The sequence below is a fragment of the Mobula birostris genome, chromosome 14 (assembly GCF_030028105.1).
Source record: "Mobula birostris isolate sMobBir1 chromosome 14, sMobBir1.hap1, whole genome shotgun sequence".
Lineage (NCBI taxonomy): Eukaryota > Metazoa > Chordata > Chondrichthyes > Myliobatiformes > Myliobatidae > Mobula > Mobula birostris.
In genome coordinates, this window is record NC_092383.1 from 19,463,961 (window position 1) to 19,482,056 (window position 18,096).

An 18,096-nucleotide genomic window follows, 5' to 3' on the forward strand; every position below is an offset into this window, starting at 1 on the left:
GTCACCCAAGTAGGTAGTGTCACTATGGCTTTGTACAGGGCAGGCTATGTTTACTAACTTCATTTAATTTTTTGGAGATGACCACGAGGGTAGAGCATTGGATGTTGTCTACAAAGATTTTAATAATATATGTGCAGAGTCCCCCACGGTAGGCTCAGCTGAGGGTTACAATACAGCATAAGGGATCCACGGTGACTTGGCTATCTTACTTCAAAACTGGCCCTCTCTATGGCTTGGCCACAGAAGACAAAGGATTGATGGGTCTGGAGGACCATGACTGGGGGCATTCTGTGGGGGTCCATAATGGAACCCTTTGCAGTTTGTGTTTATATTATATAAAACCTGGATGAAAACGTAAATGGGTGGTTTAGTAAGTTTTCTGATTACACGAAGATTGGTGTCCTTGTGGATTGCATGGAAGGCTGCCAAAGGATACAGCAGGGTATACTGTAAGTCAGCTGCAGTTATGAGCAGAGAAACTGCAGATGGAGTTTAATCTTGGCAAGTGTGAGGTGTTACACTTTCGGAGATCTAATGAAAAGGAAAATTACAGGGTTAATGGCAGGTCTCCTAACAGTGCTGATGTACAGAGGGATACTTTAAGTCCATCACTCCTGAATGTGGCCGCACAAGTTAATAGGGCGGTAAAGAAAGTGTAAGGCATGCCAACTTGTATTATCGAGGCACTGAGTCAGCAAGTTATGTTGCAGCTTATAAAACTCTGTTGAGGTTGCATCTGGATTATTTTATTCAGTTCTTGTTACCCCTTTCTAGGAAGGATGTGGAAGCTATAGAGAGGGATCAGAAAAAGGTTTACCAGAATGCTGCCTGGATTAAACAGCATGCGCTATTAGGAAAGACGGGACAAACTAGGGCTGTTTTCTTTGGAGTGGTAGAAACTGAGGGGAGACGGAAAGACATTTACAAGGTTATGAAAGGCATAGATAAAGTAGCAGCTGATATCATTTTCACCATGGTCAAAATATCAAAGAACCAAGGGCATGCATTTAAGTGGAGGGTGGGAAAGTTCAGAGGAGGTGTGCAAGCCAAGCTTACTTTTAAAACCACAGAATAGCAGATACCCCAAATGCACTGCCAGGCGTGGTGGTGGAGGCAGATGTGATAGAGGCATTTAAGGGCCTGTTAGATAGATACATCCGCCAAGAGGACCTTGTTGTGGTTTGGAGGCTAGCATGCCTCAACGACCCAGAGAGCAATGTTGGTTGGAGTTAGGTCCTTGTTCTTTGGCTCTTGAGAGGGTCACCGAGGCCACACAGGTCACAGGGCAGACTAAGAGTGGTCAACTGGTCCTCAAGTTCAGGGCTTCAGCTCAGGGCTAACAACCCTGACGTAAAACAAACTTGTTACGGAAAAAGCAATGAAGAATCCTTCTACATCTAAATGCAACAGTATTCCTGAAACTCCATCCAGGACTTGCATGACTGACAGTAGTGAAAACAGAGAGGAAGCTACTGACACGATGAAGGACGCCCTGAACACCACCAGAGATGAAGGACCTTCATTGCTGCTCTAAACAACAGTGGCGTAACAGACAGTAAGTAAATAGGATAGATACATGAATGTGCAGAGAATGAAGGGAAATGGACCACGTGCAGGCAGAAGGGATTAAGTGTCATTAGCTTAATTTGTTTGGCACAACACAGTGGGCTTAAGGGCTGTTCCTGTGCTGTACTGTTCTAGGTTCCACAGTGTTTTCATCCAACAGTGTCAGTGGCAAAGCTCTCAAATCCCTTCATTCGGTTGTTTTGCCCACACAAGTATGCATTGTTCTAATTTCTGTAAAGCAGACAAAATTATTCTACAAGTTTGAATTGGTTGCGTTGCGTCAAAGAAATCAATGAATCATTAGCCGACACACCTTCCAGTCACGATGACCTCAGTGCACCGAACCCTGCAGGGTTCTTTCAAATGTTGTAAACTTTGGTAAATAGTTTTAAACAACATGAGACAAAATACGTGGTTATTAAAAGTCTGTAGCATATCTTACCAGCTGAAATGGCCCTGAAGAAGCTGGGTCTGATGTGAACAAGGCTCAAGTTCATACAAGCTCAAACAGTAATGTTCCAGTCTGGAATGAAGAAACAAAAGCTCATGATTTAACAAATCCTCCACTGGTCGTGAGGGTGCAGTGCCTGCATGCTAGTTTCTTTGGAAAAGTCAAACACAAGCCTTATTGTGTTCCTGCCAAATATATTCAGAATACAGCACTAAGTTTTTAATCATACTCATAAAAATGCAATGCAATTCACGCAAAGTAAACATTTAGAACTGTTTCTCAGTAGCACCCACACAAGGAGACATCATTAATGCTGCAGTTTAATAATTAGACAACACCCATGTTGTGGCAGAGCAGAATTTGTCACGCGAGTATCAAATTGGCATGCATACCCATTTAGCTCTCAAAGATTTCTGCTCACAATACTATTCCCTGAATTTCACACTGTTGTAAACATTATTTGGATGGTTCAATACTCTACTCTAGTACAGTAACATTTTTTTAAAACAATTTACCCAACACTGGAAAAAAATTAGCCATGTAAAATTGAAAGAATTCAAATGAGTTTATGATATTTCCAAATTTCATACTGAGGAGGCATTAATTTTGCACATTTATGCTGTGTTTAAAATTTTTATCCAGAGAAGTCTTTGATCTTTATTTCAATGCATCCGCACCAATAAAAAAAATATTGCGGAAAGCTGACTGGACTGTGTAAAATTCTAATAAAAGTATAAGGTGAGGGTGAAAAATGACAGGAGTTAAAATGTACTGTACGTTTTAGTGACTGAGTGCAAGTGTTTACATGAAGCAAAACGTTTTGAAACCTCAGCTACAAAAGTTATTTATCAAAAAGTAGTAAAACATCCCTGAAAAAAGCCAGATGAATATAAAATATTAACATAATAATGGTGATATGTTGAAATCCAAGAAGGCGAAGTCTCAAAAATAAGCTTCAAAATAGAGGAAGGCAAGGTTGATGGTGAACCCCAGGTTGCGATCCACAAGTAATTGTTACAAACTATAGTGAAAATAATATAGGCGATATATTTTTGTTTGAAAGTAGCATATACAAAACAATAGTAACTTACTTTGAATTTTGAGCATTGACCAACTAAGAATTGGAGTGATTGGGATAGTGGCAAAGGAAATTCTGAAAAAATAGCATCCATATCTATGTATATGTTCATGCCTTCTGAAGTCAGAAGGCATAAGCATACTGTATACATCCCTAATAAAGCAGAGAATAGCCTATTAGGAACAAGAGTTGCATCATAATATAGACAAAAGCCTTATTTCTGGTATCAAAGCACCTCTGATGATTTGAGCAAATAGTCAAAGTCATTCTCAACTTCTTGAATACAGCCAAACCTTTGTTGAATAAATAGTGATCAATAATCACCTCTGTGCAAATAATGTTGGTAATTTTAACTTGTTTAAATCTGAAGGCATGAAGGCACAGATTTTTTGTTGTTTGGTTGTTAACAGAAATCTGGAATTCATAGTGAAGTCACAAACAAGAGAAGATCTGCAGAAGCTGGAAATCCAAGCAACACACACAAAATGCTGGAGGAACTCAGCAGGCCAGGCAGCTTCTATGGGAAAAAAGTACAGTCAACATTTCGGGCCAAAACATCGACTGCACTTTTTTCCATAGATGCTGCCTGGCCTGCTGAGGTCCTCCAGCATTCTGTGTGTGATTCATAGTGAAGTGGTTATTTTCAGGTTTAAAAAAAATACAGGTAACCAATAATAGACCAATGTTTTCTTAGTTGTTTTTAATTAATTTTTCATTAGGATGACTCAGAGGGCGGAGCATAGTCAAGATGGTGCTAAACGGCGACTCCTTTACTTGCATCTTCAGAAACAGCTCTATTTCTATCCTTGATATCTCTTCTTTTCTTTTCAAGGTTCTTTCGAAGACCCTGACCTGGAGTTACACTTTGACTTTGGGTCTTTGTGGAAATGGGACCCGCTCTCAGGGCCTCACGACCGACCACTTTTTGATATCCTAAGGACGTGGCCTGGAAGACTAGTGCACCTTCAGGGTGCTGGATTTTCGTGGCTCTGAACATGGGCTGATTCAAAGCCAGTGCCCCTGACTGAGGCGTCGTGGGAGAACATGGAACATCGGGAGCAGCAGGTTAGCTGCTGGCTGTGTGCCCAGAGACTGAACCTTTCTGGGCACAGAGCTCAGAAAAAACGATGCAACAGATTTTTAACACCATAAATCAGTGAGTTGTTTGTTAAGTCTCCCCTCTCGCTGTGAAAAGGGGACACTTCTTTTTCCCCTTGTTAGGGAGGGAGAGAGCCTGTGGTATGTCGAATTACCAGGTGAACGAGCAGTCTTTGTGGTCCTGCAAGTCTGCGTCTTTACTGATGCTTTGCTGCATGCTTGAGTGCTCGGTGGAGGGTGCCAATGCTTGTTTGCTGGTGGGGGAGGTCATTGCCTTGGTGCTGCTTGTGCATGGGAGAGGGGAGCTGGGGGGGGTGCTTTGGGGCTCTAACGTCACTCATTCTGTGGGGCACTCCTCTGTTTTCGTGGATGTTTGCGAAGAAAAAGAATTTCAGGATGTATATTGTATACATTTCTCTGACATTAAATGTATCTATTGAACCTATTGTACAATTACCTTATTCACCGCGTACATTTACATGTATTAGGAATTTGCTGTGGTGTGTTGGTCAGGGCACGACATGTAATACAAAACAACAACATTCAACAATTATAAAGAAAAAACATATTTTTAAAAATTAGAGGTTAAAGTATAGTTATGGAATAAAATATTAACAGATACAATAACATTGAAAAGAAGCGTTAATTCATATGGGGGATTGCATTTTAGAATCAGATGCCACTTATTTTATACTTCAAAAAGCCACTTAGAAGGAAACAGATCCTCTCTGTCACAAATACAACTGTAGACAATGTTCAAATGAACTTGACTCATGTAAAGGTTCATTTAACTATAGTTGTAATCACAGCCCTGTTAATGAAGATAGGAAATACCAAAGTAAGATTGTGTAATGATATTGGGTTTGCTGACTGCAAAGTTTTAAACTCAAATAAAGATCTTAAGCTCCATCTGATATAGATAGGTACTGTTACCTTCACTAAAGGGAGGCTATACAGCAAGAACCCAATCTTCAAAGACTAATTCACTTCCTTGGTTATCCTCCATGGTGAGAATAGGTGCCAATACCCACTACTGGAGTCGTGGTTCCCACTTCCCTACCAAGAAGGGGATACTTCCAGCTAACAAAGTAGTTTAAACACAGTTAATTTTCAGTGATACATGCTTAAATACAAACAACATTCCTAAAACATATTTAAAACTCAGAGGACTTCTATCTTAAAAAAAGACTTCTAAATTGCAGATCATTTCTAAAACACAAGGATTTCCAAATTACAGGTACAATTCCTATAAACTAAAAAGACACACCCATGAGCTACAAATGAACCAGTTATTCAACACAGAAATGGAACTCAGAGGAATAGATTCTAGTTCACCTTCTGTTTCTATTATGTTTCTTGATGTTCCTGGACCATTCCCAGAAACCCTGAACTGTTCGCTAAATGTATACTGTTTCTCTCCACTTGGGTGACTTCACACAGATGCGATATTCTTTCAGATACCTTTTATCACAAGCAATCCAAAAGCTTCCGGAGACATAGATCCCAAGGAACCACGATTAATGTTGTGAAGCTGACTCCATTAGTACACAAATCTTCCAAATTATTAATATATCAGCTATTTAAAATGCTAATATTATCAATCTAGTCTGCAAGCTTCCTTGAACTAAACAACTTAGCCAGCATTGACTGCTTTAAACGATCCAAATTAAATAACACATCGCCTTGTACTGCAGTTCTTCAGCTGTTAGACCAGGTGCTATGGGGCCAATTTTTATATAGACATTGCTTGTTTTCAAAGCTCAGTTTTTAAACTTCAAACTGATTACTATTTGTCAGTTACATTAAGAACTGAACTCCTGTTTATAACCAGAACCTAAACAACAAACATTGGTTGACGTTTAACATATTCAAAAACAACTGTTTCATCTTTACAAGTGGCAGCTGCTGTGTTTAGAAAGCTGAGCTTGGAGAAAGCTCAGGGCAGTGAATATCTATCACACTGTGGGGTACCTGAGAGTAAACTGGTTACATCTGCAGAATTTATATCATTTTGATGGCCTCTGAAATACAAATGTCAATCTACACTCAGTAACCACTTTATTGGATACAAGAGTGGAACCCTGTATGGTCTTCTGTTGTTGCAGCCAACTACTTCAAGGTTTGAAGTACTGTGCATTCAGAGATGCTCTTCTGCACACCACTGTTGTAATGCGTGATTATTTGAGTTACTGCCATCGTCCTGTCAGCTTGCACCAGTCTGACTATTCTCTTCTGACCTTTCTCATCAACAAGGCATTTTCGCCCACAGAATTGCTGCTCAATAGATTTTTTGCACCATTCTCTGTAAACTCTAGACACCGTTGTGCATGAAAATCCCAAGAGATCAGCAGTGTCGAACAACCCCATCTGGCACCAACAATCATTCTATGGTCTAAGACACTTCAATCACATTTATTTCCCATTCTAAATTTTAGTCTGAATAACTACTGAACCCCTTGACCATGTCTGTATTATTTTATTCATTGAGTTGTTGCCTAATGATTGGCTGTTTAGATATTTGCATTAACGAGCAGGTTAACGTGGCCACTGAAGGTACGTTACAATACACACAAAATGCTGGAGGAACTCAGCAGGCCAGGCAGCATCTATGGAAAAAAGTACAGTCGATGTTTCCATAGATGCTGCCAGGCCTGCCAAGTTCCTCCAGCATTTTGTGTGTGTTGCTTGGATTTCCAGCATCTGCAGATTTTCTCTTGTTTGAAGGTATGTTACAGCTTGTAGAACAGACCACTGCTTAAGCTAGTGTAAGGTAGGCATTAAATCTTTACTCAGTTGTATTTTTCCCTAACTGGAAAGATCAATTGAGAATATTTTGATCTTAACAATCAGACTGCTCATCTATAAATCTTATCAAAATGAAATAAGAATTATTATTATGGTTTCTACTGACATTTGCCCATTCTTCAAAGCTTCTCAAGTTACCCTTAATATTATGTGTCTAATCAAGATAAAGTAATTCCACTGCACTACATCAGCTGAAACGATCAGTTAATCCCTTGCGTAAATAAATATAGACTTCAATTTATTCTACAGAGCAACAAAATGAATCATCTTGCTAATGGGAACCTGGCATTTTTGATCCCAACTGGAATCGACAAATTATGTTGAAAACATTGACCTTTTTACCTTGTGTTACTCAATGATAATGACGTTATTTCAAGTCATTTGTCACTGAATTGGAAAAGCACCTTGTATAGTGTCTTAGTACAGATTATATGCCTTTTAGGATTTTCTATGTTGTAATCGTTGCTGAGGGGTGGACAATATTGCCCAAAATCCACTTACTTCTTCTTCATTGGACAATCCCTTCACCCCATGAATCAATTAAGTGAATCTCCTCTACATTGTTTCAAGAACAAGTATACACTTTGGTTAAATGGAGGACTGGGATCTTCCCATTTGCATAGCTTTGCTTCAGTCTTTGAAGAAGCTGTATCATGTATTGAACATGAGATTCTGCAGTGCTCAGATTTTCCACAGCAACACACAATATACTGAAGCAACTCAGCAGGTTAGGCAGCATCTATGGAGGGGAATAAACAGTTGATGTTTCGGGTATCAGTATCATTTTAATGAGATATGAATTCCTCAAATCAAAAATAAACACATGGACCTCATTACCTCGTTGTTCCTCAACTACAAAGCTTTCATGAGTTTTGTTTCTGAACTGCAAGAGTACCTCATTTCATGACTTAAGATCCACATGTAAAATTAAAATGCATATTCACCATAATTTATAAAGGCAGGTGGTTTCAAACATTAAAACACTTTGTTCTGACGTACTTTGATCATCAATGAGAAAACAGTATTTTGACACCTCTAAATTAGGGGTTCCCAACCTTTCTTATGCTGTGGACCCCAAACATTAACCGAACGGTCCATGGACTCCAGGTTGGGAACCCCTTCTCTAAAGCCACAATATAAAGAAAGCCTGCTCACTACAGGGTGCACAGTATAAATGGCCTAATAGTTGATGAAGTGGACGATAATCAGAATAGAAGCTTCATAAAAAGATTGTAGCAACCTACCTGACTTAAAAGAGTCTGAAAAAACTGAACATAAATGGGGTATGAGCAAAGAAGAAAAAGCCTTAACATTCTCCAGAAAATCTGTCAGGACCTGGAGCTTTCCATGAATGTAGTGAACGTACAGCCTCGGCTATTTCTTTGTGAGAAATACATTGATCCAACGGTTTTCAGTCATCAACAGAAAGCGTAGGGATATTTATTTGGTCTAAAAAGTTATCCATTACAGTATTATCTTTAAGAAGATCAGAACTATAAAGTTTGGAATAATATTCTCTAAAAGTATCATTTATTTCTAAATGATCAGTTGTCCTAATGCCGTTAGCTTTATAAATTTCCTTAGTCTGTCGTTTAGTACTAGAAGTTTTAATTTTGTTAGCCATTAATTTACCTGTTTTATTTCCATGAATATAAAATTGACTTTTATCCTTTAGGAGTTGAGTTTCAATAGGGTATGTTAACAAAAAATCATATTTAGCTTTAATTTCAACCAGTCTTTTATATACAACAGGATCTGAAGTCAAAGCATATTCTTCATCAAATTGTTTCAGCTGTTTGGCTAAATTAATTCTCACTTTATTAGCTTTTTTCTTAACACTTGCAGTATAAGAAATGATTTGTCCTCTAATATATGCTTTGAAGGCATCCCATGTGACAAGGCTAGAAGTCTCCTCTACCGTATTCCCTTCCAAAAAAAAAGTGATTTTCCTCTCCAAGAACTTTAAGAAATCCTCATCAGATAACAGAGTTAAATTAAAATGCCAGAATCTGTTTGTCCGAGGAAAACCAGGAAGATTTATGGATAAAAGCACAGGAGCATGGTCAGAGATAGCAATCTCTTTATATTCACAAGATCGAACTAATGGAATCATTTGGTTATCAATAAAATAGTCAATTCTGGAATACGCATGATGAACATGACAGAAAAACGAGTATTGGCAGAAAAAGTGCAGAGAAGGTTTACAAGGATGTTGCCAGGACTTGAGAAACAGAGTTACAGAGAAAGGTTGAAGCGTAGAAGAATGAGGGGAGATTTGATAGAGGTATATAAAATTATGATGGGTATAGAGTGAATGCAAGCAGGCTTTTTCCACTGAGGCTAGGGGAGAAAGAAAACCAGAGGACGTGGGTTGAGGGTGAAGGGGGAAAAGTTTAAAGGGAACATGGGGGGGGGCTTCTTCACACGGAGAGTGGTGGGAGTGTGGAATGAGCTGCCAGATGAAGTGGTAAATGCGGGCTCACTTTTAACATTTAAGAAAAACTTGGACTGGTACATGGATGAGAGGTGTATGGAAGGATATGATCCAGGTGCAGGTCAGTGGGACTAGGCAGAAAAATGGTTCGGCACAGCCAAGAAGGGCCAAAAGGCCTGTTTCTGTGCTGTAATGTTCTATGGTTCTATGGTTATTAATTCCCAATGGCCAGCAATCCAAACATTTCACCAAACAACATCTGTGTATTTAAACTGTCTGGCTAATAGTTTGAAAAAGAACTTAAATGTCCCATTTAACTATTTCTCCATTTAACATAATAAGATATTTTGTGAAAGTCAACAAGTACAAAACAGTGAATCACTTCAATTGCAAGTCAAGCATTTTGTTACAATGCATGTCACACAGCCCACAGCAACACAATCACTGCCACAGTACCAAAGACAGGCAACACTAAAATAAAAAAAGTGTTGAGGAATCAGAACAAATCTATATTCCCCTGCATGAATGTTCTTTACAATTGGGAACAAAGCAAAAAATGCTGGTAAGTCTCACAAGGTGTAGGTGTATCTGTGAAAAGAAACAAGAGTGAAGCATAAACACGAGAAAGTCTGCTGATGCTATTAATCCAAAACACAACACACACAAAATACTGGAGGAACTCAGCAGGTCAGGCAGCTCATACGGAAATGAAAAAACTAGTAAACGTTTCAGGCCAAGACCCTTCTTCAGAACTCACTTGTTTTTAATTTTGCAGTTGAATCCAGGCCTACCAAGTGTTATGGGCACTTTTGGCTTTTGTTTCAGATTGCCAGCACCTGCAATTTTTTGACTTATATTTGATTAGACACCAGATATAACTCTATAGGCACCAGTCGTCCTTCACAATTTTATGATCAGTAATTGTACAGAATAGATTTCGTTAAAATATTTACAAGAAAGATGTAAACAATGATCACACAGCAAGAGAATAATCCAGTTAGAATTATTGACTTCAATATAGATCAGCACTAAAAATAAAACAAAAAATATCTCTAGGGATGCATTATATTTATTCAAAATTATTAAGAGAAGCATGGGATTACATTAGTGAGGTATTGGTAATTAAATGAATGCTAGCTTGATCCTGTAGATTTGAAAGAATTACCTTTTTTAAAAAATAACAAAATAAGCTCAAAACAGCAGAAGACAAATTGTATTTGTATCATTACCAGATTAAATTCATGAGGGTGATTTTTTAATGTAAAAAAAAGCAGCCAAAGATTGAGAAGGGGAATTTGTGCCCAACAAACATCCACCTTTCATCCCTGAGGAAATAAACTCTTAAATACTTTGAAAAGCCTTAACACATTGCACGTTCTCTTCCAAGGTTTACAAAATAGAGAAAGTAAGATATTGCAGAAGAGCAAGGCAGAGTTACAGGAAAAATACGGGGAAATTTGGATCTTCCAGTTAATGAAGGAAAAGTGATCTTAATGAGGAAGGGAAGAAAGAAAAAAACATAGCATTAAAGTCAAGATAATGAGATGGAATATGAGGCTAAATGGCAAAAGGCAAATGATATCTTACACTAAATTATTTCTTCATACAAAGTCTGATCAACAAGTGGACTAGAATTGAATTGGAAGGCAGAGTAGTGTAGTGGTTAATACAATCATTTTACAGCACCAGTGATCAATGATCAGGGTATGATCCCCACCTCTCTCTGTACATTCACCCCATGAGTACATGTGTTTCCTCCAGGTGCTCTGGTTTCCTCCCACATTTCAAGGGCATATTGTTAGGGTTAGTGAGTTGTGGGCATGTTACATTGGTGCCGGAAGCATGGCAACACGTGCAAGCTGCCCCAGCACATCACCAAAGAAGCAGTGACACAAGCGACTCATGTCACAAGTGGCAAATAAAGCTAATCTTCCTCTTTCTGCGTCAAATAGGAGGGGGAACCACACACTTATTTGTTAAGAAATAATCTTTGGGACAATGGAAGTGCTTTCCTAGATGATGGGTGATTCAATTTGAGATCCCCATCTAAAACTTTTTATGTCTATATATTCTTTGGTGCTGATACTTACTAATGAAAGTAACAATGTTGGAGTTACTAATCAAACATCCTCCATCGTAATGGCATTAGGTGGAACTACGATGCACAAAAATACACAGGCTATGTATGGTAAACTGACTTGCTGAAGACACTGAACTTTCATTTTTATCTGCTGCTTTTTTTTAAGTCACAAAGACATCCTCTGTGACATTCCTTCAAGTGTCTCCAATGCTGTCTTCTCCTTCCACCCGCCACCGAGATACTTGCTGTACTCTGACTACAGGATTTCAGTTCTATTTAGGCTCTTTCGCTCAACTCTATTTTTCTGCTGCTCTCTTTACTGTATTCTTGCTGCTTCCTGAACTTATTTAATACTTCTGCTGCCAATTTCCATCCTGATGTCATGTTCATATTGTCCATGTCGGATTTTCCCTTCCTTTTTTGACATTTCTATCCTCATCTCAAGAGGTGGCTAGTAAGCAAAAACCATTATAGACTTATCAACACCTACAACTACCTCATCTATACCTGCTCCCACTCTGCACCCTGTAAAGACTCACCAATGCCTTCACAATGTCATTCAATTTTGATTACCTAAGGCCTTCCCTCTATCACAGCTGACCGAGCTTTCAACCATATTTCCTTTTCCCTGCTACCACAAAAGTACAGGAGAAGCATGGTTGTTCTCATTTTCCAACATAATAATCTGCACATTCAATGGATCATGCCCCTTAATCCGTAGAATGGGTACCACAGTAGCGTAGCAGTTAGCATGATGCTTTTGCAGTTCAGGGCGTTCCAGAGTTCTGAGTTCAATTCCTGCGCTGTCTGTAAGATGATTTATGTTTTTCCCCATGAACTGTGTGGGTTTCCTCCGGGTGTTCCGGTTTCTTCCCACAGTCCAAAGACATAGCAGTTAGTAGGTTAACTGGTCATTATAAATTGTCCTGTGGTTAGGACAAGGTTAAATAGGTGGGTTACTAGGTGGTGCGGCTCAGTGGACCAGAAAAGCCTGTTCCATGGTGCATCTCTAAATAATGAACAAATAAAATAAATAATCCTGCCTCCATCGTATTCCACCAGAGACATTCTCCCCTCCCTTCTCCTTTCTAGGTTCCAAAGGGATAACTTTTCTCCACAATGTCCTCGTCTACTCCATCATCATCACCAACACTCCACTACTCATGGAACTTTGCAACGCAAATGCAGGAAATCCAATACCTGTACTCTTGCTCTCTTTCTGCCCCCCCGCCCCCCCCCCCCAGGTTCCCAAGCCAATGCAGCAATTCACACGTATTTCTTCCTAACTCATACCTGACGTGCTTTCTTTTGCACTGAAAACTAACTCAGATTGGGTGAATGCTTTGCAAAACACCCCCAATTCAGTTAGTAAGGGTGACTGAGCTTCCAGCTTCCTGTCACTTCAATTCTCTTACCTCATCCTCACTCAGTCCTCCGCTTTCAGACTCCTACATTGCTCCAACAATGTGTACCATCTCATCTTCTATTTAGGCAGCCCTCAGAGTTAAACATCAGGTGCAAGGTTGATTTTAACAGTATCAGATAAACTTCTCTTCAGTCTCAGTAAGGGAAGTGGTACAGGATCTGAAGGTTCACACCCAACAATTCAAGAACAGATTCTTTTTCTCCACCAGCAGCGTTCTGAACAGTTCATTAAATCTGTCTTATTGTTCCTTTTTTTTTCATGTTTGTAACTTTATACCTTTACACTACACTGCTGCTGCAAAGCAACAAATTTCACAACCTATAAGTCAACGATAATAAATCTGACTCTGACGTGACTATAGCTTTGCGTTCCAATTTTCTCTTCCCGTCTCCATATGTCTGTTTTAAAGTAATTGTTATCTTTGCAATTTTCAAAGATACTCTATTTTTTCCATCCAGCCCCTCTCTGAAACTTGAAACGCAGATGTTTTCCCTACTTTCCAGTTCTTGCGAAGGGTTCTTGACCCAAAAAAGTCAAGTCTCTTTCTCTGCCCACTAATGCTGCTTGACCCGCTGAATGCTTTTGGCATTTTCTTTCTTTGTTTCTGGCTACTCTATATTGGACTGACACCACTTACAAGATCTCTCAAGCTTTTGAACTGCCTCCACATCAGAACACAGTGGCTCTTTTAAATCATCCAAATGAATTTGAGAGAGATTCTGGCTACGTGGCAGTTCTACACATAACAAAAGGCTTGTAGACACTGAGTGCTTTGCCAAAACTGTCAATTGCACCTTCTACAACATCATCTGTGCCAGATCGAGCTGAAATTATCTCACGGGAATCGCCAACACCAAGCATTTCCCCTTCCATTTTTGCACTCTTGTGTATGCACACAGGACATGCCAAAAACTCCAGCTCCTGTGCACTGCTCAAACAAACCAGTCCCTTTGAACTGCTTGCCATGGAGAACTGCATGTACTTCCACCATTCTCAAAGCTCTAAATCACTCTCCAAATGAAACTGAGAGCATAGTGCATTATCAGCAGTCTTTCTTTCAACATGAGACTTCTCACCCAAATTCAATCCTCCGGGCTGCTTCTTATTTTGCAGGTTTGCTCCATAGCATTCTGTGGCCTTCGGTAATGAACAACTTCTGACCTGGTATCTTACCACCATCATAACGTAGCATACTAATTTTTATGGCAGAAACTAGAACAGTCAGCTCTATGGTCAATACATAGCTTTCTGAGAATGCACATAACATTATCATTTACGTCACAGACACGAGGAATTCTGCAGTTGCTGGAAATTCAAGCAACACACATCAAAGTTGCTGGTGAATGCAGCAGGCCAGGCAGCATCTCTCGGAAGAGGTACAGTCGACATTTCAGGCCGAGACCCTTCGTCAGGACTAACTGAAATAAGAGCTAGTAAGAGATTTGAAAGTGGGAGGGGGAGGGGGAGATCCAAAATGATAGGAGAAGACAGGAGGGGGAGGGATGGAGCCAAGAGCTGGACAGTTGATTGGCAAAAGGGATATGAGAGGATCATGGGACAGGAGGCCTAGGGAGAAAGAAAAGGGGGGGGGGGAATCCAGAGGATGGGCAAGGGGTATAGTGAGAGGGACAGAGGGACACCCCAGCTGACCACCCTTACAACCATTCAGGGCCCCAGACAGTCCCTCCAGGTGAGGCGATACTTCACTTGTGAGTCGGCTGGGGTAATATACTCCATCCGTTGCTCCCGATGTGGCCTTCTATATATTGGCGAGACCCAACGCAGACTGGGAGATCGTTTCGCTAAATACCTATGCTCTGTCCACCAGAGAAAGCAGATCTCCCAGTGGCCACACATTTTAATTCCACGTCCCATTCCCATTCTGATATATCTATCCACGGTCTCCTCTACTGTAAAGATGAAGCCACACTCAGGTTGGAGGAACAACACCTTATATTCCGTCTGAGTAGCCCCCAACCTGATGGCATGAACATTGACTTCTCAAACTTCCGCTAATGCCCCACCTCCCCATCATAACCCATCCATTATTTATTTATATACACACATTCTTTTTCTCTCTCTTTTTTTCTCCCTCTGTCCCTCTCACTATACCCCTTGCCCACCCTCTGGGCTTCACCCCTCCCCTTTTTCTTTCTCCCTAGGCCTCCTGTCCCATGATCCTCTCATATCGCTTTTGCCAGTCAACTGTCCAGCTCTTGGTCCATTCCTCCCCCTCCTGTCTTCTCATATCATTTTGGATCTTCCCCTCACCCTCCCACTTTCAAATCTCTTACTAGCTCTTCTTTCAGTTAGTCCTGACGAAGGGTCTTGGCCCGAAACATCGACTGTACTTCTTCCTAGAGATGCTGCCTGGCCTGCTGCGTTCACCAGCAACTTTGATGTGTATCATTTATGTCACTCCAGGTTCTTCACAGTGACGATGCCAATCTGCATTCTGGAGATGACACAGAGAAAGCAAGGATATAGGTCATGTGCAGCAAGATGTGCAGTTTAAATTGGTCTCACAGTCATCACAGATACTGCTGACCAAAGGGCCTGCTCCTGTGCTCCACTGTTCCATTTCTACATTCTAACAAATTTCCATTCACCATCGCCCCTTTAATCCCTTGATCTTTTCTCAGTATCTTCAGCACACCAATCTTTAGCCCAAATTTTGCCTCGCCTCTTCACCCAAGGCCTTGCATTAGCTGCTTAGCTCTCCTTTTCTCCCAAGTTTCAGATTCCTCATCAGATGGAAAAGTGCCATGTTCCACTGCAATGGCGGTAGTCTCTCATCATCTGCTCTTCTGGAGAGGATCCATCATCTTTGCTGCGTTCTCAAACTTGCTACACTTTCTCCTACACTGATAGGGTAAACATTAATTTCTCATTTTCTATGACCATTTCTCTGAGCTGCAGCCTGTGACATTGATCTGGCAACATCTGTAAGCAATGAACTCCTCATTGCATCACTAGTCCATCTGACCATTGGACTGTTTGTGTGGGTTGATGCACTGCAAAGAATCGGTGACTCGGTGAGTTCTTCATTGCTGAACGCCATGATCTCTGCAAAAGACATAGTTGCTTTGTCTGTGAATGATTTATTCTGATCTATGGCCATGATCACCTTTACATTTTCCTGATCCTAACTCTGATGTAGGCAAGACATCAGTTCATCTCCCCATGACTCAGAGAACATCTTCTGCATAAAGGCCTCAAAATCATTTTGCTCTGTCTCGAAATTTCAATAAACCATCCTTACTACAAAGACTTACTTGGCACCTTATTAATTGGTAATTATTATATTTTGCTCATGAAGCAAGGTAGCCTGATATGTAATGTCTTTGTCATTCCTTTCGGCAATGCAACCTTCTCTTTCCTCTGTCTCCTTATTCCATTATGTATACTATACTGTGACAGTCCTGTACCCTTGCCCCTTTGTTAAAAAGATATCTTTCCTGGTAGCTGCTTTCTTCATGAATTTGCACCTCTGCAATATCCTCCATTTTATTGACAGTAAATCATCAAGTCATCTGGAATGAGCATTGTTGCTTCGTAGGTGTACTTAAATGATCGACATTTCCCACCAAACTCATCTGTGGTGTTCATGTGACGTAGTGATGAGGAAGACCATGCCATTATTACTGTTTATAGGGACCGAAATAAATTTCATTCATTCATTCATTCATTATCATTTCTGTGGCTTGCTTCCTGCCCATATATTGGCATTGTGCCCTCCAAAAATCTGCCTCGTGCTTAAGAACCATGTACACATTCTTGTGCATAATCCTTTGAATGTTAAATCCAGCATATCAAACTTTTTCACCTACATTCTCTCTTTGCAGGCCATAGATTAGACAATTCCACGACTGTAGATGTGAAAGAAGTCTGCATATTACACCATTTTACCAGTGTCTATAGCTTACCACTCATCTCCTCTGCATTTGGCTAGCTACACATGTTAAACTTACAACTCTCATAAGTCCCTGAAGGTGCTGAAATAAGATGCATCTTCAAGGTTCCAAAAATGAGGATTCACCTGTACACTGTGATGCTACCAAGTCCCCAGCACATCCTCGGACTGTGTTGGTCATTGCACTTCACTGTATGTTTCAATGTATATTCGACAAATAAAGCTAATCTTTAAGATTAAAGATCTTTAATTTCTAAATCTCAGGTGCACATGGCCTTATTGTCAGAAACAATATTGCTTCCCTTTTCATTTATTTCCATATTACTCCTTGTATCCACCCATCAAGAACGTGCCATCTTTATTTACCCTCTGGAATATTTCATTCATTCCATAAACAATGCAAAAAGCAGACAATTCATAGTTCTTAAGTTCACCAATAGCAGTGCATTATTCACTGCCTTAAATGTGTACTTAGGATTTGCTGGAAGAGCCTTTTAAGCGTCTTAGTGTGTGTCTTGGTTCTGGCTCCCTTGCTTGGTGCTGTCACCATTTTTTAGGTGCATTTTTCTTCTCTTCTGCTTTGCCATCTTCAAAATAAGAATATCCTATAAAATTGCAGCTCTTTGATGCTTTCATGGATGTCATCCAATGCTCTACATGAGGCTTTCTTCACACCTTCATATTTGTCTGGGTATCAATGTCTGCACAGTTCCTTCATGGTGCTGACTTTGCTAGAGAATCCTATTCTGTATTAATTTCACAATGAAGTAATATCCTGCTTTCCACTTAAGAAGCAACAATCTAGATTAGTCATGACTGTAGAATCTATAGCAGGGGATCCCACCCTTTCATTAGGCCGTGGACCAATACCATTAAGCTCCTGTGGACCTCAGGTTGGGAACCCTTGGCCTATAGTGACAAGTAACAGAGGTAGACCCACCATCAAAATATTGCTTAGCGATGGCAGTCTATACTCCATTAACAAAAATTCTTAAATGTACACCCAGTTCTTAGACTAACATTCACTTTCATTAAACTTTTGTTTGGTAATATGCGCAGGAACTAACATGATTTCCAATGCATGTCTTGTTACTGCAGATATGTCTGAGGTATGGGTGAAGTGGATGGGTTGGAAAGGTGCATTGGTCTCCGGGGCAAACAAATTCTGATTAATTTTAGCTTTCAAAACAGACCATAATACAGAAGAGCTGAATTAGGCTATTTGGCCAGCGACAGAGTAAGTAA

At 40.1% G+C, this 18,096-nt stretch overlaps 1 protein-coding gene across 6 annotated transcripts in view; it reads right to left on the bottom strand.

The window, feature by feature from the left end:
- sema6d (semaphorin 6D) overlaps nt 1-18,096 on the bottom strand; it is a 357,509-nt gene that overhangs the window by 259,541 nt on the left and 79,872 nt on the right. For 3 of the 6 annotated variants that reach the window (XM_072278177.1, XM_072278174.1, XM_072278176.1), the window contains exon 2: nt 2,009-2,089. The exons of the other annotated variants lie outside the window; for them this stretch is intronic. The gene's annotated coding sequence lies outside the window, so the exon portion shown is untranslated. The remainder of the gene's footprint in view (nt 1-2,008; nt 2,090-18,096) is intronic. 6 annotated transcript variants of the gene reach the window in all.